This window comes from Hypanus sabinus, chromosome 11, assembly GCF_030144855.1.
Source record: "Hypanus sabinus isolate sHypSab1 chromosome 11, sHypSab1.hap1, whole genome shotgun sequence".
Taxonomy (NCBI): Eukaryota; Metazoa; Chordata; class Chondrichthyes; order Myliobatiformes; family Dasyatidae; genus Hypanus; species Hypanus sabinus.
Window position 1 is genome coordinate 96,405,954 of NC_082716.1, and position 26,025 is coordinate 96,431,978.

At 41.3% G+C, this 26,025-nt stretch overlaps 1 protein-coding gene across 4 annotated transcripts in view; it reads right to left on the reverse strand.

Annotated features, from left to right (window-relative positions):
* The window catches only part of LOC132402205 (rab GTPase-activating protein 1-like), a 570,990-nt gene that overhangs the window by 289,693 nt on the left and 255,272 nt on the right, over positions 1-26,025 (reverse strand). The window lies entirely within an intron of this gene.

Consider the following 26,025-nt stretch of genomic DNA (forward strand, 5'->3'; position numbering starts at 1 on the left):
CCAGCGTGTGCAATTTTTTGATTTACATTTTCTGATTACTTAAATAAAACTACCATGATATCATTGCAATCATAGCAGAGCCTATTGAGATCTCAAGGGAAAGCTTCTGAAAGGCTCATTTAATGAGTCTGTAAATTACTTCGTCATAGTAAGTGCATTGGTAAAAAGCTCACTGGGTGATGATACCCTGTTTGAAAACTTTCTGCCAAGAGAAACAGCTATTTCCAATTACAGTTAACAAAAGATGCTTTAAACTACCGAAAGAAAAACAGAAATGCTGAAGAACTCAGGCTACGTCCACACTACGCCAGATAAATCCGTAACCGAAGCTTTTTCTCTTCGTTTTTACCCTCCGTCCACACTAAAACAACGTTTTTGTCCCCCTAAACTGGAGCTTTTCAGAAACACTTTCCAGGGTGGGTATTTTTGAAAATGCTGCTCGGGCAGATCAGTGTGGACGGGGTAACTGGAGACTTTTGAAAACGGCATCAGACGACAGCGCGCCATTTCATTGTTTTCTTGAATGCAACCTAACAATTTCAGAACAGACGGCAATGAGACCGAAGCCAGAAGAGTTAGAAACGTACTCACCAGATACTTTGACCCATAACTTACTGAATAAATAAGTATACTGTACTCACTTTGCCCTGTTTTCTGTCCTTGCTCGTCTGAAGGTGGTTTACCTATTTATGCAAGTACTTCTCTGACAATAGATGTGTAACAGCCTAATGTAACATTGTATGGAAGTACAAGATAATACTGATGCAAACATGCTTTACACATTTAACAAGGTGCTTTATTAATGCAACAGAGTTAGTCAGTTTTTCAATGTTTGGCGTCAGCCGGGTCATACAGTCCGTGAACTCCCCGTCGGTTGCCTCCATACACTTCAGTATTTGTTTTTTTTTCTTTTAAATCTTCCTGCACGAGAGCCAACAGCTGCACGTCGTTTTTCTGGTCTGTAACTGAACAAACATGCACTGTCTTTCACAGCGAGATTCAACACCAAACATGTCACTTGTCTACCTATGACACCATTTTCAAGGAATTATGGATCTGTAATCCCAGAATCCTCTGCTTTACCACACTTCAGTGCCCTACCGTTCACCGAGTAAGTGCTACGCTGGCTGGTCCTCCCAAAGTGCAACACCTCAAAATTGTCTACATTAAATCCCACCTGCCATGTTCCACTATGCCTCCAAATTATCTGATCCAGTTTACCACATTATCATTAAAATCATTGACATACAGTAGATGACAAACAACAATGAATCTTGCAATGATTCCTGCAGCACTCCACTAGTCACAGGCCTCCAGTCAGAGAGGCAACAATCTACTACCACTCTCTGATTTCTTCCACAAAGTGCATGTCGAATCCAATTTACTAACTCATCCTGTATACTTAAGTGACTTAATCTTCTTGATCAGCCTCCTATGTGGGGCCTTGTTAAAGGCCTGGTTAAAGTCTATGAGACAGCATCTATTGCCTTACCTTCATCAACTTTCCTGGTAACTCCCAAACACTTTGTAAGATTGGTTACAGATGACCTACCATGCACAAAATCATATTGATTCTCCCTAATCAGTCTCTGTCTATCCAAATACTTATACATCTGATGCCTTAGAATATCTTCCAATAACTTACCTACTACTGATGTCATACTCATTGGCCTATAATTTTCTCTGTTTCTTAAGAGCCTTTCTTCAACACAGAACATTAACTATCCTTCGATCCTCTGGCACCTCACCTATACCTAAGGATGTTTTGAGTACCTCTGCTGCACTAACCTCCCACAAGGTTCAAGTGAGCACCTTTGATTTGCCTCAAGATAGCAATTTACCTCCTTTGTAATTGGTCGGCAGTCCATGACCTCATTGTTGCCTTGCCTCAGTTCCAGACTGTACATTCATCTTCTGAGAAGTTACAGATGCAAAATATCCATTTAAGATCTTTCCTATTTCTTTCAACTCCATACATAGATGACCATGCTGATAATCAAGAGGACCAATTTTGTCTCTTGCTATACTTTTGCTTTTAATATATTTTTAAAAGCCCTTTGGATTTTCCTTCACATTGTCTGCTAGAGCAACCATGCATTCTTTTAGCCCTCCTGACTTCCCTTGTAAATGTTTTCCTTCATTTCTTATACATTGAGTGGCCACCTCATTAGGTAACTCTTCTACCTAATAAACTAGCCACTGAGTGCACTCTTCAAATACCTCACTTATTTCTTGCTGTCGTATACAGAAGCAAGTTCTGCATCTCCTCTTAACTAAGGCCTCAAATTCCCTTAACCTGATAGCTTTGATTTGTTCTGTCAAGAGCAGACAAACTCTGTTCTCTCAAAATTTCACTTTTGAAGGCCTTCCACTTACCAAGCACACCTTTGCTAGAACATAACCTACCCTAATCCACACGTGCAGATCCTTTCTTCAATTGTGAATCTCAACCAGAGGACCAGAACTATTCTTCATCATAATTATTTTGAAACTAATGGACTTATGATCACTAGATCCAAAGTGTTCCCTTACACACGCTTTTGTCACCTGCCCTGTCTCAATTCTTAATAAAAGATCCAGTATCACACCCTCCTAATTGTGACCTCTACCTATTGATTAAGGAAACTTTCTTGAACATATTTGGTAACCTCTATCCATCCAGCCCTTTTAAAATATGGGAGTCCCAGTTATTATGTGTTAAGTTAAAATCATGTACTGTCAAAATATTTTTTCTTGCAACTGTCTGCTGATTTATTCAGTCATTTATAATATAATCCGATTAATGTAGTCATCCATTTCTTTTTCCTCAATTCCACTCAGTTAGGCTCAGTAAATGAATTCTCCAGTCTCTCTTGACTGAGCACTGCTGTGACACTTTCCTGACCAGTAAAGGGAGACTTCCCTCTTTAACCCCTCCCGCTCTGTCACATCTGAAACAAAAGAACCTCAGAACACTGAGAAGCCAGACCTGGCTCTCCTGTAACCAAGTCTCACTAATGACTACAATGTCATAATTCCACTTGCCAATATATGCTCTAAGCTCTAACCTACAATACTCTTCATACTGAAACAGACACAACGCAGAACATTATTGCCACCATGCTAAACCTTTCGATTCCTGTCTTTCCCCACAACTGCTCCATTATTTGCCCTGGCTTTCTGGTATCCATCCCCTTGCAACTCTAGGTTAAACATCCCTCCCACCCTGGAGCAGCACTAGCCCTTCTGAAATTACAAACAATGGTTCTACTTATACTTCTTACACCCCTTCCATAGTAACCTCTTGTTTCCTCACTTGAACCATGATCAAACTCTTCTAATTTTCATATTACTTATCTTTTATGCATCCTTTTATTTTAACCTTCCAATCTTCCAACTGAAACCTATCTCTTTGGTCTCTCTTACCCTCTTGCACCTCCATCCTCTCCCAGCTCTAATGGGAGGACATGGGCACAAAACTCAGCTCCTTTCTCCACAGGTGCTAACTGTCCTACTGAGGTTCCATCTCTCTGCATCCACATCTGGCATTAACTCTTGCACTTCTTGAAAAAGTCTATTGAAATTAGATGTAGCTGGGTTAAACTGTATCAGCTGGTGTGCACCCGAGCCAAATCAAAGGAATTAACTGAATTTTTCATAGACCTACACGAGTTTATGTTAATGATACTGACACTTACAGGTTATGCTTGAATGATATTTGAGTGTCCCTATTTGTCCACTGGTAACTAACTGCGAAACAAACATTACCAGTAGTGTGAATCTTCTACCTTTCTCTCCATCTATTCAAAACTGCAAAAAGAATACAGTAAGAAAATTACAGATTTTGTCATGATTTTGGTTTAAACTTGGAGCAAGCGCTGGAGCTGTAAAGACAGGGTGAAATACTAGTTGGACACTTTCAAACGATGAACTGATTATTGCACAAGAGTAAGATTAATAGAGTTGATAATGGGGCTATACAGCACAGAAACAGGCCCTTCAATCCAACTGCTCTACGTCAACTGAGATAGCCCATCCAATCTAGTCCATCTGCTAGCGTTTGGCCCATAACCTTCTAAATCTTTCCAGTCTGTACAGTGTTCAACTATATTTTAGAAGGTTTTATTAAACCTGCCTCAACCTTTCTCTGACAGCTCATTCCATATTGATACAGTACTGTCCTTTTTTGTTCATATTAAATCTCTTCCCTTTTACCTCAAACCTAAGCATTATCGTTCTTGACTCCCCAACCCCAGGGAAAAAGTTTGAGTGCATTCAACTCAGCCATTCCAGATAGACAGGAGTTTACCTAACAAGAAATACAATTATTTTAAAACATCTGTATTAGCCAATGGATGCATATAAAAAGCATGGATAGAAATGAATGATCTAGACCTGTAATTATTGTACCAAACACTGCATTTGTCTTTAAGATGTGTATTACAGATTAATAAACCTACTTCCTTTGGCTTTAAAATTATCAAAATAAAATAAACTTTAAAAGAGTTTGCATTTTACAACTTCAGGAGTCCAAAAGTGATTTACAACTTTTACTTTGGTTGCTGTGGCATAGCAGAAAACAAAATACAGTCAAGCTTCACAAAGTAACAAGCAGTGAAATTGAGCAGGTTGTGAGTCTCAGCTGTATCCCAAAATTCCTTCCCCAAAACATGCTGATACCCTTTTCACTGCTCAAGACATTGAAAATATTTTTGAATTTCTGATATGAAACAATAATCTTAAATTATGAAAATAATATTACATATTTTAAATGTTTTTGTAGCACCAATTGAGTTTTAAATACTGGCTTCTAAATGCATGCATTGCACCAGCTGCACACCCTATTTTTCTGCCTGATATTAGGTCAGCAGAATTGCACTAAGCTGTATGAGAATATAATTGCAAAGAGTAACAATATTAATGAATACAGCATTGGTTAAACTGCACTCACCATTACTGGTCAACATGCCACATCTACTGGCATTGATAGGACACAGCACAAAACAGCAATCTATTGAACATCTGGCATCAAATTTAATGGGCCAGTTCTCACTGGACCTGGCCCACTCACTGCCCATCACCATTCTAAGCTGACTGAGTTACTGAGGCTTTCCATGAAGTGTAGCAGGCAATAAATAGCAACTAGTCCTCAGAAGGTGTATCCTACGACTCCTTCCTCAAATACAGTGATGGCCCATTACACTGCACCCTGCTATCAAAAGCCTTTCTAAATATGAAAAACAGTACACATAAGATTAAATAAATAACAATTAAGTATTACAACATCTTAGCAATTAATTTCAAAAATTAAGATAAAGGAATAATAAAGAATTTCTCAGCATACACTAGGGTTCTTGCACACAGTGTGTGTTCTGTGCCACAGCCAGCCCTGAATATTACCATTCCATTCTTGGATCATTTGGCCTGACTTTCCTGCTTCAGCATGACTTTCAAACTGGAAGTGTCTCATTTCTGTTCATCAGCCTTCCCAGGTCCATACATCTGACACAAAGCTTAAATTTACCACTTTAGATGTGCTTGGTTGACCACTCGGAGGGTCCTGAGCTGTTTGGAGAGTTGAGGAGTTCGGAGGGTCCTGAGCTGCGAGTCGAGGAGTTCAGAGGGGATCGAATGGTGGCCAGAAGACTTCAGTAATTGAGCTCCAACAGTTGTGCACGAAGTGGTTTGGACTTTGATAAGTTTGGCGCTTTTTCTTTAATTTTCTCTTCATATATACTGTATCGTTATTAATCACTTAGTTATAGTAACCTTTATAAATTGTACTCATTTAATCGCATATGGTGTACTGTCTGGTTTTGGGCGAGGCGGGGACATCACACAGCATCCACACCAGCTGATTATCCAGTTTGGCGGTGCCGAAGGCTGCTCCCCCTAGACAAGAACGAGCTGAGCGAGCCTGAGGCGACCCAGGGAGTTACATGCAGTTTTATCACAGCCACTAAATTTTTGGTTTCAAGCAGGTTACCTGCAACTGTACATTCTGGTACTATTAAACTAGCAAAGGTGCTTTAAAGCCCATTCCAAAAAAAGTAGGGCTCAGTATACTGATTTCATTTGTGTCTGAGAGCAATGGGCAGGCATTACCTGCAGTAATCATGTGATCAGGTCATGAGCGATGAGTATAGTGAGGTATAGCTGTTATGTACCACGTAACTGGGTTAACAAACCAGCAGAGATGGAATGATACGTTGGAGTCTGGTGGTACTGTAACTAAAGGTATTTATTAGTAAACTAAGCAATACACTATCAATAATGAAAATATACATATAAGACAGGTTAGCAATAATAAACATAGAAGTGTAGGAATAATAATCAATAATAAGAAACAAGCTCTATCAATGTCTCGGGGTAAACGAATTGTCATAGAAGAATATAAAGTTCAGTTCAGTTCGTTCTGAGGTAGCTGTTGTTGTGATGCAATTGTTGGGGGGAGAGAAAGCAAGCGAGATGTAAGCAGCTGCAGCAGGCAAACCTTCTGTTGTCTTCTTGTTCCATTGTACCGTTGTGGTCATTCGGTTATGATCCCTCCATTCTCAGCGCAGGGCAGTACAATAATTAATAAACAAGACAATAGGCACAGTAGAGGATGTAGATGTCAGTCTAGACTCTAAGTATTGAGGAGTCTTGATGGCTTGGGGTAAGAAACTGTTACACAGTCTGGTTATGAGAGCCTGAATACTTCAGTATCTTTTCCCAGATGGCAGGAGGGAAAAGAGTTTGTATGAGGAGTGTGTGGGGTCTTTCAGAATACTGTTAGCTTTGCAGGTGCAGTGTGCAGTGTAAATGTCTGTAATAGCGGGAAGAGAGACCCCAATGATCTTCTCAGCTGACCTCACTATCTACTATAGAGTCTTGTGAGCCGAGATGGTGCAGTTCCCGAACCAGGCAGTGATGCAGCTGCTGAGAATGCTCTCGATACATCCTCTGTAGAATGTGGTGAGGATGGGAATTGTGTTGAAACCTCGAAGGAATCATGTGAATTAAATACAGACAGCTATTTTTGAATGGTGACATGTGATGTTATGGAGACTGTGTGAAAATGCTTCCCAGATTTATTCTGCAGCAGCCACTCGGGCTTCAAAGCGAGAATTAAAAAGCAAGCTGAAATAAAGCAGAATTCCTGCACAGCAGAACAAGCTCACCTTGACTTTTCAAGAGCTCATCCTGATGATTCTTTTCATACTTTTACATTATGTCCTATAAGTGGGAGGATGAATACCTGGTAGTCAAGATCTATATAGGGACCAATGACATAGGTAGGAAGAGTGACAAGCTTCTGCATAGGGACTTCAGGGAGTTAGGTGCTAACTTAAAGGACAGGATCTACAGGGATGTGATCTCAGGATTGCTACCCGTCCCACATGCTACCTATGCCAGAAACAGAAAGATCATACAGTTTAACATGTGGCTAACAAATTGGTGTAGGAGGGAGGGCATCAGATTCTGGCTTATTGGGCTCTCTTTCAGGGAAGGTGGGATCTGTAGAGAAGAGACAGTTTGTATCTGTTCTGGAGGGGGACCACTATCCTACAGGGAAAGTGGTAGTTTATATCAGGGAGTTGGGAAACAGAGTCCCAGAACAGATAATGGAGAGGTGTGGAGAGAGATCTTGTTATAGTTCTTGCTGAGACTTCAAAGTCAGGAATCAAAAGGTTAAGCATGATGTGAGCAATATCCAAAGCCGCGTATATTTCAATGCAAGAAGTATCATAGGAAAAGCAGATGATCTCAGGACATGGATCAACACATGGAGTTATGATATTGTAGCCATTAGTGAGATTTGGTTGCAAGAGAACCAGGACTGGCAGCTCAGTATTTTGGGGTTCTGTTGTTTTAGACACAACAAAATGGGAAGGATTAAAGGAGGAAGGGTTGCCTTACTAGTCAATGAAAATATCATGGCAGTGCTCAGTCAGGACTGACTGGAGAACTCATGTAGTCAGGCGTTATGGATGGAACTGAGGAAAAAGAAAGGTATAACCATGTTAATGGGGTTATATTATGTACCACCCAGCAGTCTGTGGGACTTAGAGGAACAAATATGTAGAGAATAATCAAAGACTGTAGCAAGAAACAAAAAATTGTTATAACCATATAACAATCACAGCACGGAAACAGGCCATCTCGGCCCTCCTAGTCTGTGCCGAACTCTTAATCTCACCTAGTCCCACCTACCCACACTCAGCCCATAACCCTCCACTCCTTTCCTGTCCATATACCTATCCAATTTTACCTTAAATGACACAACAGAACTGGCCTTTACTACTTCTACAGGAAGCTCATTCCACACAGCTATCATTCTCTGAGTAAAGAAATACCCCCTCGTGTTTCCCTTAAACTTCTGCCCCCTAACTCTCAAATCATGCCCTCTCGTTTGAATCTCCCCTACTCTCAACGGAAGCAGCCTATTCACGTCAACTCTATCTATCCCTCTCAAAATTTTAAATACCTCGATCAAATCCCCCCTCAACCTTCTACGCTCCAATGAATATAGACCTAACTTGTTCAACCTTTCTCTGTAACTTAAGTGCTGAAACCCAGGTAACATTGTAGTAAATCGTCTCTGCACTCTCTCTAATTTATTGATATCTTTCCTATAATTCGGTGACCAGAACTGTATACAATATTCCAAATTTGGCCTTACCAATGCCTTGTACAATTTTAACATTACATCCCAACTTCTGTACTCAATGCTTTGATTTATAAAGGCCAGCGTTCCAAAAGCCTTCTTCACCACCCTATCTACATGAGACTCCACCTTCAGGGAACTATGCACTGTTATTCCTAGATCTCTCTGTTCCTCTGCATTCCTCAATGCCCTACCATTTACCCTGTATGTTCTATTTGGATTATTCCTGCCAAAATGTAGAACCTCACACTTCTCAGCATTAAACTCCATCTGCCAACGTTCAGCCCATTCTTCTAAATGGCATAAATCTCCCTGCAAGCTTTGAAAACCCACCTCATTATCCACAACACCTCCTACCTTAGTATCATCGGCATACTAACTAATCCAATTTACCACCCCATCACCCAGATCATTTATGTGTATTACAAACAACATTGGGCCCAAAACAGATCCCTGAGGCACCACGCTAGTCACCGGCCTCCATCCCGATAAACAATTATCCACCACTACTCTCTGGCATCTCCCATCTAGCCACTGTTGAATCCATTTTATTACTCCAGCATTAATACCTAACGACTGAACCTTCTTAACTAACCTTTCATGTGGAACTTTGTCAAAGGCTTTGCTGAAGTCCATATAGACTACATCCACTGCCTTACCGTCATCAACATTCCTCGTAACTTCTTCAAAAAATTCAATAAGGTTTGTCAAACATGACCTTCCTCGCACAAATCCACGCTGGCTACTCCTAATCAGATCCTGTCTATCCAGATAATTATTAATACTATCTCTAAGAATACTTTCCATTAATTTATCCACCACTGATGTCAAACTGACAGGTCTATAATTGCTAGGCTTACTTCTAGAACCCTTTTTAAACAATGGAACCACATGAGCAATACGCCAATCCTCCGGCACAATCCCCGTTTCTAATGACATCTTAAAGATCTCCATCAGAGCTCCTGCTATTTCTACACAAACTTCCCTCAAGGTCCTGGGGAATATCCTGTCAGGACCCGGAGATTTATCCACTTTTAAATTTCTTAAAAGCGCCAGTACTTCCACCTCTTTAATTGTCATAGGTTCCATAACTTCCTTACTTGTTTCCCACACCTTACACAATTCAATATCCTTCTCCTTAGTGAATACCGAAGAGAAGAAATCGTTCAAATCGTAGAAATCGTAGGTGATTGGAACTTTCTACGTATTGGCTGGGAGTCCCATACTGTAAGAGGACTAGATGGAATAGAGTTTGTCAAATGTGTTCAGGAAGGTTTTCTTAATCAGCACGTGGAAGTCCCAATGACAGAGTGTGCGGATATTTGATTTGCTATTAGGGAATGAGACAGGGCATATGACAGAAGTATGTGCAGGGGAACACTTTGCATCTAGTGATCACAATGACATTATTTTCAAACTAAATGTAGGTCTAGTCCTTGGGTTGAGATTCTAAATTGGAGAAAGACCAATTTCAATGGTATCAGTTATGATCTGGCAAGTGTGGATTTGGGACAGGATGTATTTAGACAAGTGTACACTTGGTAAGCGGGACATTTGACATTTTTGAGAGTACAAAACTTGTATGTGCCTGTCAAAATAAAACATAAAAATAAAAGATTTAGGGAGCCTTGGTTTACAAGAGATATGAAAGCCCTTTAAGAAAAAAATGGAACAATTAGGAAAGAAATCAGAAGGGCTAAAATAAGTTATGAGGTTGCCCTAGAAGACAAGGTGAAGGAAAATCCTAAGAGATTCTACAGAAATGTTAAAAGCAAAAGGATTGCAACTTGGTTCTCTGGAAGATCAGAATGGTAATTCATGTGTAGAACCAAAAGAGATGGGAAGGTTTTAAATGGACTTTTTTTGCATCTGTATTTATTCTGGAGATGGACACTGTGAATATAGAAGTGAGGCAAAGCAGCATCCACTTCATGAACCCTATACAGAGGAAGAGGTGTTTCCTGTCTTGAGGCAAATTGGGGTCTGACAGATGTTCACTTGGACCCTATGGGAGGCAAGTGCAGAAATTGCAGGGGCCCTAGCACAGATATTAATGTTGTTCTGTTGTTTAAAAAGGCTCTAAAAATAAACCAGGAAAATATAGGCTGATAAAGCCTGACATCAATAGATGGAAAGTTATTGGAAGCTATTCTAAGGGACCGGATATATGAGCATTTGGATAGATATGGACTGATTAGGGACAGTTCGCATAGCTTTGTGATTGGTAGGTTGTGCCTAACTAACCTTACGAAGTTTTTCCAAGGACATTACAAGAAAAGTTGATGAAAGCAAGGCAGTGCTCATTGTCTACATTGACTTTAGCAAGGTATTTGATAAGGTCCTGCATGGAAGGCTGGTCAAAATGGTTCAGACACTCAACCATAAATTGGATTAGACATTGGCTTTGTAGGAGAAGCCAGAGAGTGGTAGTAGATGGTTGCCTTGCTGACTGGAGGCCTGTGGCTACTGAAGTGCCACAGGGACTGCTGCTGGGTCTACTGTTGTTTGTCATCCATATCAATGACCTGGACAATAATATGGTTAACTGGATCAGAGGATGACACCAAGATTGGGGGTGTAGTGGACAGCAGGGAAGACTATCAGAGCTTGCAGAGGGATCTGGACTAGCTAGAAAATAGGCTGAAAAATGGCAGATGGAATTTAATGCAGACCAGTGCAAGGTGCTGCACAGTGCAAGTCGATGGGAGTAGGCAGTTTAAATGTTTCAGCATTGACTAAATGGGCCTTAGGGGCTGTTCCAGTGCTGTACTTTTCTATAACTATTCATTTGATAGGAAGTTGAAGCCCATTGATGCACCATATTTTGGGCAGTGGGTTCTTCACTCCATTCTCTCTCAGTCCCTGGTTTTTCCCAGGACAAACTAAGCATGATAGCTCACTAAAAGGGCTGTTTGAAAGAAATAGGTTCTTAATTAGCTAGGGCATCAAAGGGAATGGGGAGATGGCAGGGGAGTGGGGATGACTGGAAGAATTGGATCAGTCCATGATTGAATGCCGGAGCAGACTCGATGGGCTGAATGGTCTACTTCTGCTCCTATGTCTTATGGTGTTAAATACCTCCATACCCCATAGACAGGAGAGAGGGAATAAAGATACACCCTGAGTTTTCCACAAGCTCAATGAACTTAGCATGGGTCTTCATTATCTGTCCTCCTTCATCAATCATATTCATACTTCTGTTTGCTTCCTGCACTAAAACTAAGGGATAAACTTTGAAGGTGAAAGGGGAAAAATTTAAAGGGGACTCCAGGAATAATGGTGCATAGTTCCCTGAAGGTGGAATCTCATGTGGATAGGGTGGTGAAGAAAGCTTTTGGTTTGTTTGCCTTTATAAATCAGAGCATTGAGTATAGGAGTTGGGATGTAATGTTAAAATTGTACAAGGCATTGCTGAGGCCAAATCTGGAGTATTGTGTACAGTTCTGGTCACCAAATTATAGGAAAGATGTCAACAAAATAGAGAGAGTACAGAGAAGATTTATTAGAATGTTACCTGGGTTTCAGCACCTAAGTTACAGGGAAAGGTTGAACAAGTTAGGTCTTTATTCTTTGGAGCGTAGAAGGTTGAGGGGGGACAATAGAGGTACTTAAAATTATGAGGGGGATAGATAGAGTTGATATGGATAGACTTTTTCCATTGAGAGTAGGGGAGATTCAAACAAGAGGACATGAGTTGAGAGTTGGGGGCAAAAGTTCAAGGGTAACACGAGGGGGAATTTCTTTACTCAGAGAGTGGTAGCTGTGTGGAACGAGCTTCCAGTAGAAGTGGTAGAGGCAGGTTCGGTATTGTCATTTAAAGTAAAATTGGATAGGTATATGGACAGGAAAGGAATGGAGGGTTATGGGTTGAGTGCGGGTCAGTGTACTAGGTGAGAGTAAGCGTTCGGCACGGACTAGAAGGGCTGAGATGGCCTGTTTCGGTGCTGTAATTGTTATATGGTTATATGGGACCTGAGGAGCTAGCTTTTCCACACAGAAGAGTGGTGGGGAAGTGGAATGAGATTTCAGATGATGTGGTAGACTGGGCAAATACTGTGTTTAGAGGGATATTGGCCAAACACAGACAAATGGGATAAGGTTAGGTAGGCTAAGCTTAAATAACCTTATCCCATGTCTGAGCTTATCCCCCAGACATAAGTAACCTGGAGACACATAAGGAAGAGAGCATGCCGTAATTCGCGAGAGAAGATGCAGAAGATGAGACATACGGATTTCAGCAGGCACAAGAAAACCATCCACTGGTGAGGGTGAGGGAAAACCAGGGCATCCTTGAGAAAGGATACCCATGCCATGAGCCTTAAGCAGACTCATGAGAAACCAGTGAATTTTTCCACAGCAATAGGCTTCATTATTATAGTTTCCAGTCTGAGGATGTAACAATCATAGGGAAAGCTGGCCTAAGAAACTGTTGGCTCCTGCAATCAGTTCCAAGTGATTCACAATGGGGGAACTAGTGTTCCAGTGCAAGGTGTCACACATCTTGTTTCAGGCTTTGTGCTTTTTCAGTTCTAAAGAATGTGGAAACCAAATGTTATGTATTGATATTTATTGTGTTTTTTAAATTATTATTGTGTCCTTTATCTTTTGTGATTTTTGTGTTATATTGGATCTAGAGTAACAATTATTTGATTTTCCTTTATACTTGTGTATAGGAAATAACATTAAACAATCGAATGATTGTTGAATGAATTTGAAAGCTCTTCTGATCAAGTGATATTTCACTGAATGGCTAGTTTTAACTTCAGTGTTACGAGTGACCTGAAAAGGCTGAAGAAGGTTCTTTGATTTCATGGAGAGCTGTAAAATAAACTACCTTAACAAAACAGATGCTTTTTTCATAGTACACTATCAAATTGCAGCTCTGCTCATACTTAACACTGAGGGATTCTGCACCACAGCAGAGACAATAATGAACTTTCAACATGACCAAGTTGCAAAATACAACAATGTGAGGTGCTGTAGTTTGCAAGCAGGTCATATCCTCCATAAAATAATTGGCTTGATTGGACATAGGTTAAGAAGGATATGGAAAAGATCCACTAATCACCCAGTGAGTCTTGCCCACTGTAAGAAACATCCTCTTCACATCTACTATCTAGGATTTTCAATATCCAGTAGGTTTCAATGAGATCCCCCTGGTGCTTCTAAACTCCAGTGGGTACAGGTCCAGAGCCAACAAAACCTCACCAGTACATCCTTGCTCTTATATTCTAGTCCTCTCAAAATAATGCTAACATTGCATTTGCCTTCCTTACCAATAACTCAATCTGCAATTTAATCTTTAGGGAATCCTGTATGATTACTCCTTAGTCCCTTTGCACCTATGATTTCTGAATTTCTCCATTTAGAAAATAGTTCACACCTTTATTCCTTCACGAAGTGCATAATCATATACTTTCATACACTGTATTCCTCCTATCACTTCTCTTCTCCTTATCTAAGTCCTTCTGCAGACTACCTACCCCTCCACCCATCTTCCTACTGCCCACAAACTAGGCGACAAAACTATCACTTTTGTCATCCAAATTATTGACATATAACGTGAAAAGAAATGGTCCCAACACAGGCAGCCAACCAGAAAAAAAACCCTCTTTATTCCCACTCTTTGCCTCCTGCCAGTCAGTCAATTCTCTATCCATACTGGTATCTTTCCTCTAATACCACAGGCTCTTATCTTGTTAAGCAGACTCATGTATAACACCCTGTCAATGGTCTTCTGAAAATCCAAGTAAACAATATCCACTGACTCTCCTTTGTCTGTCCTGCCTGTTACTTCTTCAAATACTTCAACAGATTTGTCAAGTAAGATTTCCCTTTAAGAAAACCATGCTGCCATTGGCCTATTTTATCATATGGCCCAAGTATAAGTATATAAGTATATCCCTTATCCAAAATTCTGAAATCCAAAAAGCTCTGAAAACTGAAGTCATTTACCATGTGTTTGATTTGGTTCATTTGAAGCTGTATATTTTTATGTTTTATTGAATGTTTTTGTTGGAAATAATTTTTTTTCTTATTATTCCCTAAACAATACAGTATAACAACTATTTACATAGCATTAACATTGTATTAGGTATTATAAGTAATCTAGAGATGATTTAAAGTATACGGGAGGATGTGCGCAGGTCTGGAGCACCACCGGGTCCTAAAGTCCACCCACACTGAGACAGGTTAAATAACGGACTTGAGCAAATATGTTTTTTGGTATCTGTTGGTGGGGGGGGGGGAGGTTCCCAGAACCAATAAGGAGGGATTCTGAAATCAGAAAAATTCTGAATTCCAAAATACAACTGGCCCCAAGGATTTCGGATAAGGGACTGTGGACCTGTAGTCCAAAACCTCAGATGTAACAATGGGCTACAAAATCTTTCCATCCACTGAAGTCAGGTTAAGCAGCCTATAAATTTCTTTATTCTGCCCCCTCCTTTCTTAAAGAGTGGAGTGACATTGCAATCTTCCAGTCCTCTAGAGCAATTCCAATTACAGCAATTCTGGAAATTCTTGTTAATTCTTGAAATACAGGTGCCCCCCACTTTACGGAAGTTTGCTTTATGCCACTTCGCTTTTACAAAAGACCTACATTAGTAACCTGCTTTCGCATTTCAAAGAGGATTTTTGCTTTTACGAAAATTTTTCCCATATAAATTAATGGTTCTTCGCTTTACGCCATTTCGGCTTAAGAAAGATTTCATAGGAATGCTCTACCTTTGTAAAGTGGGGTGGGGGGGAGACACCTGTATCACTACTAATGCCTCCACAATCTTTTCAACTACCTTTTTCAGAACCCTGGGTGCAGACCATCTGGTCCAGGTGACTTACCAAACTACAGACTTTTCAAGTTCCCAAGTATCTTCTCCTTGGTAACAGCATCTGCAGTAACTTTTGTCTGACAATCTCGAATTTTTGTAAAACTGCTGGTGTCTTCCACAGTTAGGACAGACACAAAACACTAAGTTCGTCCGCCATTCCTATATCCTCATTACTATCTCATCAGTGTAATTTTTTAGCTGTACGATATCCACTCTCACCTCTCTTTTACTCTTTATATATCTAAAAAAATTTTGCCATCCTCTTTTATATTATTGGCTAGCTTACCTTTCATATTTCATCTTTTTTCTCAATTCTTTTTTAGATGCCTTCTGGTGGTTTTTAAAAGCTTTGCGACCCTCTAATTTCCCTTTTGCTTTTATGCAAACTTTGACTTCCCTTGTCAGCCACAGTTGCCTCATCCTCCCTTTAGAATACTACTACTTCTTTGGGTCTGCGCCTTTCAATTTGTTCCCAGAATCTCCAGCCATTGCTGTTTTGCCATCGGCCCTGCGATTGTTCCCTTCCAATCAACTTTGGCCAGGTCTTCTCTCATGCCTCTATAATTCCCTTACTCCACTTGTAATAGTGATAAATTTGATTTTAGACTTGGCTCAATCACAGGCTACTCTAAAAAGACATCTCATAGGCGTTCTACAAATTTCCCCTCTTGGGATTCAGCAATAACCTGATTTTCCTAATCTACTTACATACTGAAATCTCCCATGATTATCGTAGCATTGCACTTTTTACATCCCTTTTCTATTCCCTTTTGTAATTTGTAGCCCACATCATGGCTATCGCTCAGAGGCTTGTATAGGACCCATTAGGGTATTTTCACCCCTGCTGTTCTTAACTTTACCCACAAGGATTCTACATCTCCCAATCCTAGGTCACGTCTTTTGAATGATTTAACTTCTTTTTTTACCATCCCCTTTGTCTAGCTGCCTGTTCTTTTGATACAATGTATACCCTTGGATGGTAAGTTCCCAACAATGTTTTTCTTTCAACTATATACCAGTGATATCCACAATCTCATACCTACCAATCTCGGGGTGTGCTACAAGATCATCTGCCTTATTCCCTATACAACATGTATTCAAGTATAACATCTTCAGTCCTGTATTCACAACCCTTCTTGATTTTTCTCCCATGTTACACTTCAACTCATCCCTCTGACTGAAATTTTCCCCGATCATCTGCCTATCCTTCCTTGTAGTCTCCCTACACACTGCCTCTACTTGTCAGACATATCATTCCGGTTCCTATCCCCCTGCCAAATTAGTTAAATCCCTCCCCAATAGCTCTAGCAAACCTGCCTGCAAGGATATTGATTCCCCTTGAGTTCAGGCATCACCCATCCTTTTTGTACAGGACAGGCCTTCCCCAGAAGAGATCCCAATGATCCAGAAATCTGAAACACTGCCCCTAGCACCAATTCCTCAGCCATGCATTCATCTACCAAATCATCCTATTCTTACCCTCATTGATGTGTGGTACAGGCAATCCAGAGATTACTCCCCTGGAAGTCGTGCTTTTCAGCTTTCTACCTAACTCCCTATATTCTGTCTTCACAACCTTCTTCCTTTCCCTACCAATGTCGTTGATACCAATATGTACCATGACTTCCAGCTGCTCACTCTCCCTCTGTAGAATGCTATGGACTCTATCCGAGACATCTCCGCCACTGGTGCATGTGAGGCAAAACACCATCCAGGTGTCTCTTTCATGTCCATAGCATCTCCTGTCTGCTCTTCTAACTCTGGAATCACCTATCACCACTGTGTTCCTTTTCTTTCCCCCTCCCACCCACTTCCTTTCTGGTACTGAGGGCCAGACTCAGTACCAGAGACCCAGTCATTGTGGCTCCCCCCCAGACCCCAGCAGAATCCATAGTATGCTTATTATTGAGTGGAATGGCCACAAGGGTACTCTGCACTGGCTGCCTATTCGATTTCACTTTTCTGACAGTCATCTGGCTATCTGCCTTCTACAATTTAGGGGTGACTACCTCTCTTTAGTTCCTATCTATCACCTCCTCATTCTCCCATATGAGCTGAAGATCATCCAGCTGCACCTCTAGTTCCCTAATTAGGTTTGTAAAGAGCTGTTGTTTGATGCACCTTGTCCAGATGTAGTTAGTAAGGAGACTGGAGGTCTCCCAGAGTTCCCCATCTCACAAGAAGACGGGCGCCAAGGTGACATAGCAGTTAGTGCAACACTATTATAGTTCAGGACATCGCAGTTTGGAGTTCAATTCTGACACTATCTGAAAGAAGTTTGTACATCCTTCAATTGGGTGCGTGGGTTTCCTCGATATTTCAAACATATACTGGCTTGTAGGCTAATTGGTCATTGTAAATTGTCCCCTGATTATGCTAGGGTTAAATAGGTGGGTCGCTGGGCAATGTAGTTGTTTGGGCCAGAAGGACCTGTTCTGCACTGTATGTCGAAATAAATAAACATAATACTAATGCTGGACCTATTCTCACTACACTGGCTATCTATTAATAGACAAAGAAAGAAAAAAAACTTACTAGGGACTTACTTTGAGCCTTTGTCCCTCCTAAGCCAATGCCTGACCACTTTAACACTGTCTATCCTACAATGGCCACTCCACTTACACCTCACTTCTTTTTATTGGCCTTTGCCAAGTGCCTAATGGATTATCATGACTGAAGTCTGTCAAAAGTTCTGAAAGGCCCTGAGCTGTTTTAAACCTTATGCCACCTCTCCCACAAGCAAGTGCTCATGATGATTGAAACCCACTAAAAAGGACCGATTTTCTGAGATGATCTATGGTAGGCCAGATGGCATACTCTTGCTCCTATTTCTTATGTTTCTTATGTTCTTAAATACTTCTTACAGAAATACAGCGGCCATATAGAAGGCTGAATGAGCTGTTTTCTGCAGCATAAAGATCCAATCAGTAATTTGAAAGTCAGTTTGTCTCACACTGTAGGCAGGTGCACATGCACAGCATGATACTGAGATGTGGATTGCTGTTTGATCTCAGGATGTACTCCATTACAACTGTCATGGAGTACATCTGACAATAAAATTAAGTCTCCGTTTCTCCTAAATATTAGACTGCAGTGTTTGTGTGAAGTTGACATTTGGTCAAAAGCAGTAAAAGACTACGTTTCATTCCATCACAAAAAAGCTGATAGAATCTGTGTTAAAATGTACACAGGATCTAGGATTAAAAGCATTGAGTAAGTCCATAAAATAGGAAGAGTGGACATGAATGTGTAAAGGAATTAAATGTCTGTGTTCAGGAGGATCGCACAGATGGGTGTGACAGAGGTTTTAATGCTCATAATATGGAAGAGTGGACGTGGGTGGGGAGTGGATGGGGATTAACTGTCTGTAATTGGGTATAGAGTGAATGTTGGGTGTGGGCAGGGATTAAATCTCCATAATTGGGTAGAGAGTGGACGTGGGGTGTGGACGGGGATTAAATATCCATAATTCGGTGGAGAGTGGATGTGGGGTGAGAATAGGGATTAAGTATCCATAATTGGGTAGAGAGTGGACGTGGGGTGTGGACAGGGATTAAATATCCATAATTCGGTGGAGAGTGGATGTGGGGTGAGAATAGGGATTAAGTATCCATAATTGGGTAAAGAGTGCATGTAGGATGTGGAAGGACATGAACATTGGTGGGTAGAACCTACAAAAGGATAGAATAGTGTGTTTATGCAGCATGGAAGGGATTTCATGGAAGAGAGGGCCAATTTTTAGACATGGGGTAATTTTGATCATCTGAATGTATTTAATTTAAATTCTCATTATTGAACTGAGAGTTTAAGAATCTCATGTCTGCAGCATTATATTCTTTGAAGATCCAGACTTTTAAATGTTATCTATCGTTTTCTCAGCAGTTCCACCCAAGAGAATGGAGGTTGCAGAGGTCACAGCAGAAGCTGGCAGCTCTCCCAAGACAGTCTTTCTTCTATTATTAAATTCCAGCTATGATCTGCACAGAGCTCATCAATATTTCATCAAAAACCATGTATTTAAAAAATGTCTGTGACAGATCAATGCCTGATAAAAGCAAGACTGTTCAGAAGACTTCTACTGGAATTCAGTCAAGCTCAAATGTAACCAATATAGACCACCAATGCGCACTTTCACATACCCAACATTTGTGAAGGATACAGCAGTCTAGAGGTATCTATGTCTTTGTACTGTGTTAGTACAAAGAGAAATAACTGCTCCATCTCACTTTAAATTTAGTGAGAACCAGGCTGCATGAAGCTGCTACCTGCCACTGTCTGCAAGGTGTTTGTATGTTCTCCCCGTGCCCACCCACATGGGTTTCTTCCGGATGCTCCAGTTTCTTCCCACATTCCAAAGACATATGGGTTGGTAGGTTAATTGGTCACATGGGTGTAATGGGAGGGACGGAGGGCTCATTGGATCAGAAAGACCTGTTACTGTGCTGTATCTCTAAATAAATAAACAAATAAAATAAATGAATCCTTACATATCATATCCACTGATGTAAGAGGTCATAATATTTTGTTTTGTGAAATTGCCAAAGAAATTTAGCTGATCTCTCTAAATTGCCTACTGTCTATATACTATATATTTATGAGACCCAGTGCTTAGGTTGAGCCTATGGTAGGCTAGAGTGGGCATCAAATGTGAGGAGGAGGGAAAAAAAAAGGATCAGCCATGATTGAATGGCAGAGCAGACTCGATGGGCCAAATGGCTCAATTCTGTTCCTATGTCCTATGGTCTTATGGTCAAATGTGTGATTTTGATTAGCTGTATGCATTCAATCTAAGTTCTCTTCAGTCCAAGTTTGAAAATACAAAGTCTGCAAGTCCTTGTCACTGGAAAGCTTCAACATGTTTTACAGCAAATGAAAAAAACTTTGAAGGGTAGTGTCTACAGACATTTGGCAAGTAAATTTCACTACAATATCCCACAAATACATTGAGTACAAGAGCTGGGACATCATGTTACAATCGCACAAGTCATTGGTGAGACCATATGTGGAATATTATATTGTTCTGGACACCCAGCTATAGGAAGGATATAATTAAGCTGGAAAAGATGCATGCCAGATTCACAGGGTTGAAGGGTTTGCAATACAAGGAGAGGATGAACCAATTCTCCTTCACCACCACCTTCCTCTGTCTAGCAGAAAAGTTACTCACCCTCAACAATCTCTCTTTTGGCTTCTTCCACTTTTTTTAAACCCAATGTGTAGCCATGGGCTCCTGCATGAGCCCCAGCTATGCTTCCTTTTTTGTCAGTTACATGGAACAGTCCATGTTTTAAGCCTACACTGGTAATGCTCCCTAACTCCTTCTACACTACAACAACTTCATTGACGTTGCATCCTGCACCCATGCTGAGCTTGTCAATTTCATCAACTTTGCTTCCAATGTCCACCCTGCCCTCAAATTTACTTGGTACATCTGATACCTTTCTCCCCTTTCTCAATCTCTCTTACTGATATATTTTATAAACCTACTGACTCTCACAGCTATCTTTACTATTCCCTTTAGTTTCTCCCTCTCTGGTACATCTGTTCCCAGGATGAGGCTTTCCATTTCAGAACATTGGAGATGTCCTCTTTACTCAAAGAACACAGCTTCCCTTCCTCAATCATTAATACTACCTTCACCTGCATTTCATCCTTTTCCCACACATTTGTCCTCACCCCCACACAATTTTCCTGCGCCATAATACTGATAGAGTTCCCTTGTCCTTACCCACCACACCACAGGCCTCCATATCCAGCACTTCATTCTCTGCAACTTCCTCCATCTTCAACTTAATCATACCACTAAACACATATTTCCTTTCTCCACCCACCCCCCTATAAACACACTTCACTTTCTACAGGGATCACTTGGCTACACGATTCCCTTGCCCACTTCTCCCTCCCCACTGACCCCCCTCCTGATACTTACTCCTGCGCGGGACAAGTGCTACATGTGTCTCCACACCTTCACCCTCATCATCATTCTGGGCCCCAAACAGTCCTTCCAGGTAAGGTGACATTATCCATATGAATCTGTTGAGGTCATCCACTGTATCCAGTGTTCCCAGTGCAGCCTTCTCTACATTCGTGAAACCTGATGTAGATTAGGGGACAGCTTCATGGAACACCTTCATAGAAGGCAGGATTTCCCGGTGGCCACCCATGTCAATTCTGCTTCTTATTCCCATATCAGTACAGAGCATCCTTTTCTTCCACAATGAGGCCATTCTCAGGTTGGAGGAGCAACACCTCATATTGCATCTGGTTAGACTCAAACATGATGGCATGAACATCAATTTCTCTAACTTCTCCCAATTATTTCTGCCTCCCCCTTCTCCTCCCCTCTTACCACTTCTCCTCTCCTTACCTGCCTATCATCTCCCTTTGATGATCTTCTCTTTCTCCCACGCTCTACTGTCTTCTCCTATCAAATGCTTTCCTCTTGGCCCTTTATCTCTTCCACCTATCACCTCCCAGCTTCTCACTCCATTCTTCCTCCCCCATTCACCCTTCCCACTTACCAAGTTTCACTTATCATCTTCTAGCTTGTACTCCTCCCCCTCCTCCACCTTCTTATTCCAGCTACTTCCTGCTTCCTTTCCAGTCCTGGTAAAGTGTCTCGGCCTGAAACGTCACTGTTTATTCCTCTTCATAGATGCTGCATAACCTACTGAGTTCCTCCAGCATCTTGTGTGTATTGCTCTGGACAGGCCAGACTTTTTCTTCTATGGAGCACAGGAGACTGAGGCAAGACATTAGAGAGGCTTATAAAATCACGAAGGGCATAAGCAGTCAGTCTTTTTCCCAGGTTTGGAGAGTCTGAAACCAGATGGCATAGCTTTAAGGTGAGAGGAGAAAGACGTTAAAGGGACCAGAGGGGGAAGTTTTTCACTCAGTGGGAGGTGGGTATATGAAAAGAGCTGCCAGAGGAAGTAGTCGAGGCAGGTACATTAACAATGCTAAAAAGATGTTTGGATAGGAAGGTTTAGGCCAAACACAGGCAGATGGGACTAGCTTGGTCAGAGTAGGTGAGTAGGGCAAAAGGGTGTATTTCTGTACTCTATAACTGAAACCAGTAAGGATAAGCTTGCAAATTAGAATGAGAGCTTAGGTGCAAAAAGTGACTGGGTTGAAATTGCAGGAAGCGGTGACATTAGTTGATTAAGCCACTAACATACAGACAAATTCTGATCAGTAAGAAACATCTACCTAGGTGTAACCCCATGCAACTTTAACCCCTGGGCAAATTAACACCTTTGAGGGGGCGGATGAAAACAGTTGAACAGAACAAGAACTACAGCACAGTGGTGCAGCTAGTAGAGCCACTACCAAGCAACACTGGAGACCCAGCTTCTATCCTGACCCCTGTTGCTGGCTGTTAAGCATATGCACATTCTCTCTGTGACCACATCAATTTCCTCCTACATTACACAGATACACAGGTTGGTTGGCTAATTGGCTGCTATGAAGTGCCCCCCAGTTTTCAGATGAGTTGTAGAATCTGGGCGAGTTCATGGGAACACGGGGTAGAGAAAAACTGAGATTAATGTGGGACTAGTCTAAATGGGTGACGCTTGGCATGGACTCAGAAGCTCAAAAGACCTGCTTGCTGCAACTCTCTATGCTTCTATAGTAATGGCATAGAGTTCATACCAGTGTCTTGACATAAAATGGAGATCATTTGAGAGAAATAGAGGAGCTTCGACTAAGATGCAAGTCCAGGCTACAATGAGACACAGCTGAATTTAGCAGGTGAAAGCTTTCTGCTAATAAAAATACTGTCTTCTTGCTGTTGATGAAGCAGTCTGAAGGAATTGGTCCTTAATCCCTGGCATAGTGACTTCTCAGGGGATATTAGTTCTCCACAGGGACTGAAATGCCTACATGAGTATCTTTTGAAGTCTTCCTGTTCAGTCAGCTAAGAATGCAGGGTGCTATGATTCATTCTGTTGTAGTGCTATACAAAAGCTTCATGCAGTCCCTTTGATACTGCCCTTTCTCTGCCATACTTTTGAACTTTTTCCTCAGGATAACCACTGTGTTGGTGGGGAAAATAGAAGTCCAAACAAAATACTCCAATGCTGATGGATAACTTGCTTCAGTTCAGTATTTAACTGAGTTTAGCAAAGTATAGGAAAATCAATATGAAAGGGATCTGAGAAACAAACAAGACTGGAAATAGAAGCAGGCTGGCATTGACAATAGTATCAGCGCAGAGTTGATGGGGACAAATATTTGATACTGTGGTATAATATGATAGCCCTCAGCACCACCTGAAGTAGGAACAATATATTGACCAAAATACCACTTTAACCAATTTAACAACAGTTTATAGTTTCCACATTTACTTACTCCCTGAAGGAGGCCATTTGCCCCATCAAATGTATGTTATTGGAGTATAAAAGTTGCAACTTGCTATTTGCTAGAGAATGAAATCCTAAGAATGTAGAAGACAATGTTGTCTTAATAAGAGGAAGCTAAGAGACATAGATTAGAAAATCTGAGTTTGCTATTTGCTATGCATGTACCCAATTTAGTAGGAGAATGAAATCCTAAGAATGTAGAAGACAATGTTGTGTTAATAAGAGGTAGCTAAGAGATGTAGATTAAAACATGATTAAGTCTATGGGTAGAAACAATAGTGGCGGATGTACGTGTGGTACGCAACTATAGACTGATTGTATATGCTAATACAACTAAACCAGGAGATTGCTATAAAACATGCTATGTCCACGGATCGGTGGGCAATCAGCGACTAGCTCAATGACTGTCTCAGCTTTGATTTGCAAATTAAAGTTTAGCCCTTCTTGAAGAATCTTCTGCGTCTCCTAATCATTTGTGGGGCACGAGAAACCACGACAAAATTGGCGACCTCGGCAGGACCGGAAAGAGACCTGCGGAAAGGAAACGGCAGATTGGGGATGCTTCCCAGTCCTCTAGGGACCCCCACAAGGCTAACAGAATTAAGGGTGCACCCAAACAAAAGGTAAGCGCTTATTGCGACAATTTGGACTAAGAATTCTGTTGGTTTTGGGGAGGTCTTGGAGTCTCAGAAGTGTGGAACCACTGCCGAAGGGTCTCTCCGGTCCAAAGAATCTGGCAGAATTGGGGATTAACAGGAGGCTCAGAGGATTGATCAAGAACACTGCAGTGAGGGTAAGTACAAATAAGTTAATAAAATGTTAAGTTAAGAAAAATTCCACGTGGTGTTCCCTGTGGATACCGCTTCGTATAAAACGAAGGTCTGAACGGGCAGGGAAAGGAAAAATAGAGAAAATCCTTGTGGATACCGCCTTAAGAGATAAGGGTCTGAATAGACGAGGTGCAAAGAGAAAGTTCTGTGGGTACCGCTCTAAATAGAGGTCTATACGGGCAGAACAGAATAGGAAACAAGGACAGTCCAATATATAGTTTAAAGCGCTGGTAGATAGACAATAGACTAGGCATAGAATTAGAGTAAATAATATTATCCAGTAAACGAACTGTGAATTTCTGAAATACCTTAAAAAGAGAGAATAACATGACAGGTAAAGGAACGGCAGTAGAGATTCTGAGCAAAAAATTCCCGATAAATAAATATGAGATCACAAAAACTTCAGAAAAATGGGAAAAAAGAACCAAAAACCTGGTCACAAAATGGCCAAGAGAAGGAACGTTTGATGTAAACCTGTGCGAAGAAATGGAGGCACTAATTAAAAATTACAAACCAAAAGATAAATCTAAGAAAAGAGGGCAAAAAAGAGACCGAGAAATGGAAGTGCTAAAACTCTTCAGAACAGAGGGAGAAAGGCTGAGGAGGACAGGTAGAATATTGATTACAAGCTAGGAAGACACTAAGGTGCTAGAGAAACAGCCTGTTAGAGAGCGAGAGAGAGGAGGGTACGGTGAGAAGCTGGCTTCAGCTCCGTACCCGGCTGCGAAAGAAACAGAAAAGCCCCCTCCCTATAATGAGGAAGGAACCCCTAAGCAGTGCCCCCTGCTGACGGGGACAGTAAACATGCAGGGAGAAGTACAAGTTTGGGATAATGAGGAGGAAAAAAAAACAATACGAGAAGGAAAAAGCGGCAATATGGAAGGAGATACAGGCAGAAAGGATAAAGGTGGAACAGGCACAGAGAGATACGGAAGAAGGGATTGAACTGATGAAATACTTGAGAGAGGAAAAGGAATATGAGAAGTATCGGTTATACTATAGAAATAAACAGACTAGAAAAGAAGGTGACCATTGGAGGAGCAAGAGTTAAGTGGAGAGAGAGAGGATGCGAGAATTTGTTGGGAAGAGGTAGGAGGCAGAAGCCTAGAAGAGCAGAAGGAGGCAGTAGGGGAGCGACTTGTGGAAGTAGAGAGAGAGCCAGATAAGTTACTGAGAGGGGATTGCCAGAAGAGATGCGAAAAATACTCCAGGGGCCAACCAAGTATTGAATCAAGACAGAAAGGAAGGACTCCACAGGGAGACCGAGGGAAGAAGAGAACCCCGGAGACATTTGTGTGGGAGGCAGTAAAGACATACCCTGAGACAGATGGGGAGTCAGGTGAGGAGGAGAGCCAGGGCTGGTGGGAAGAAGG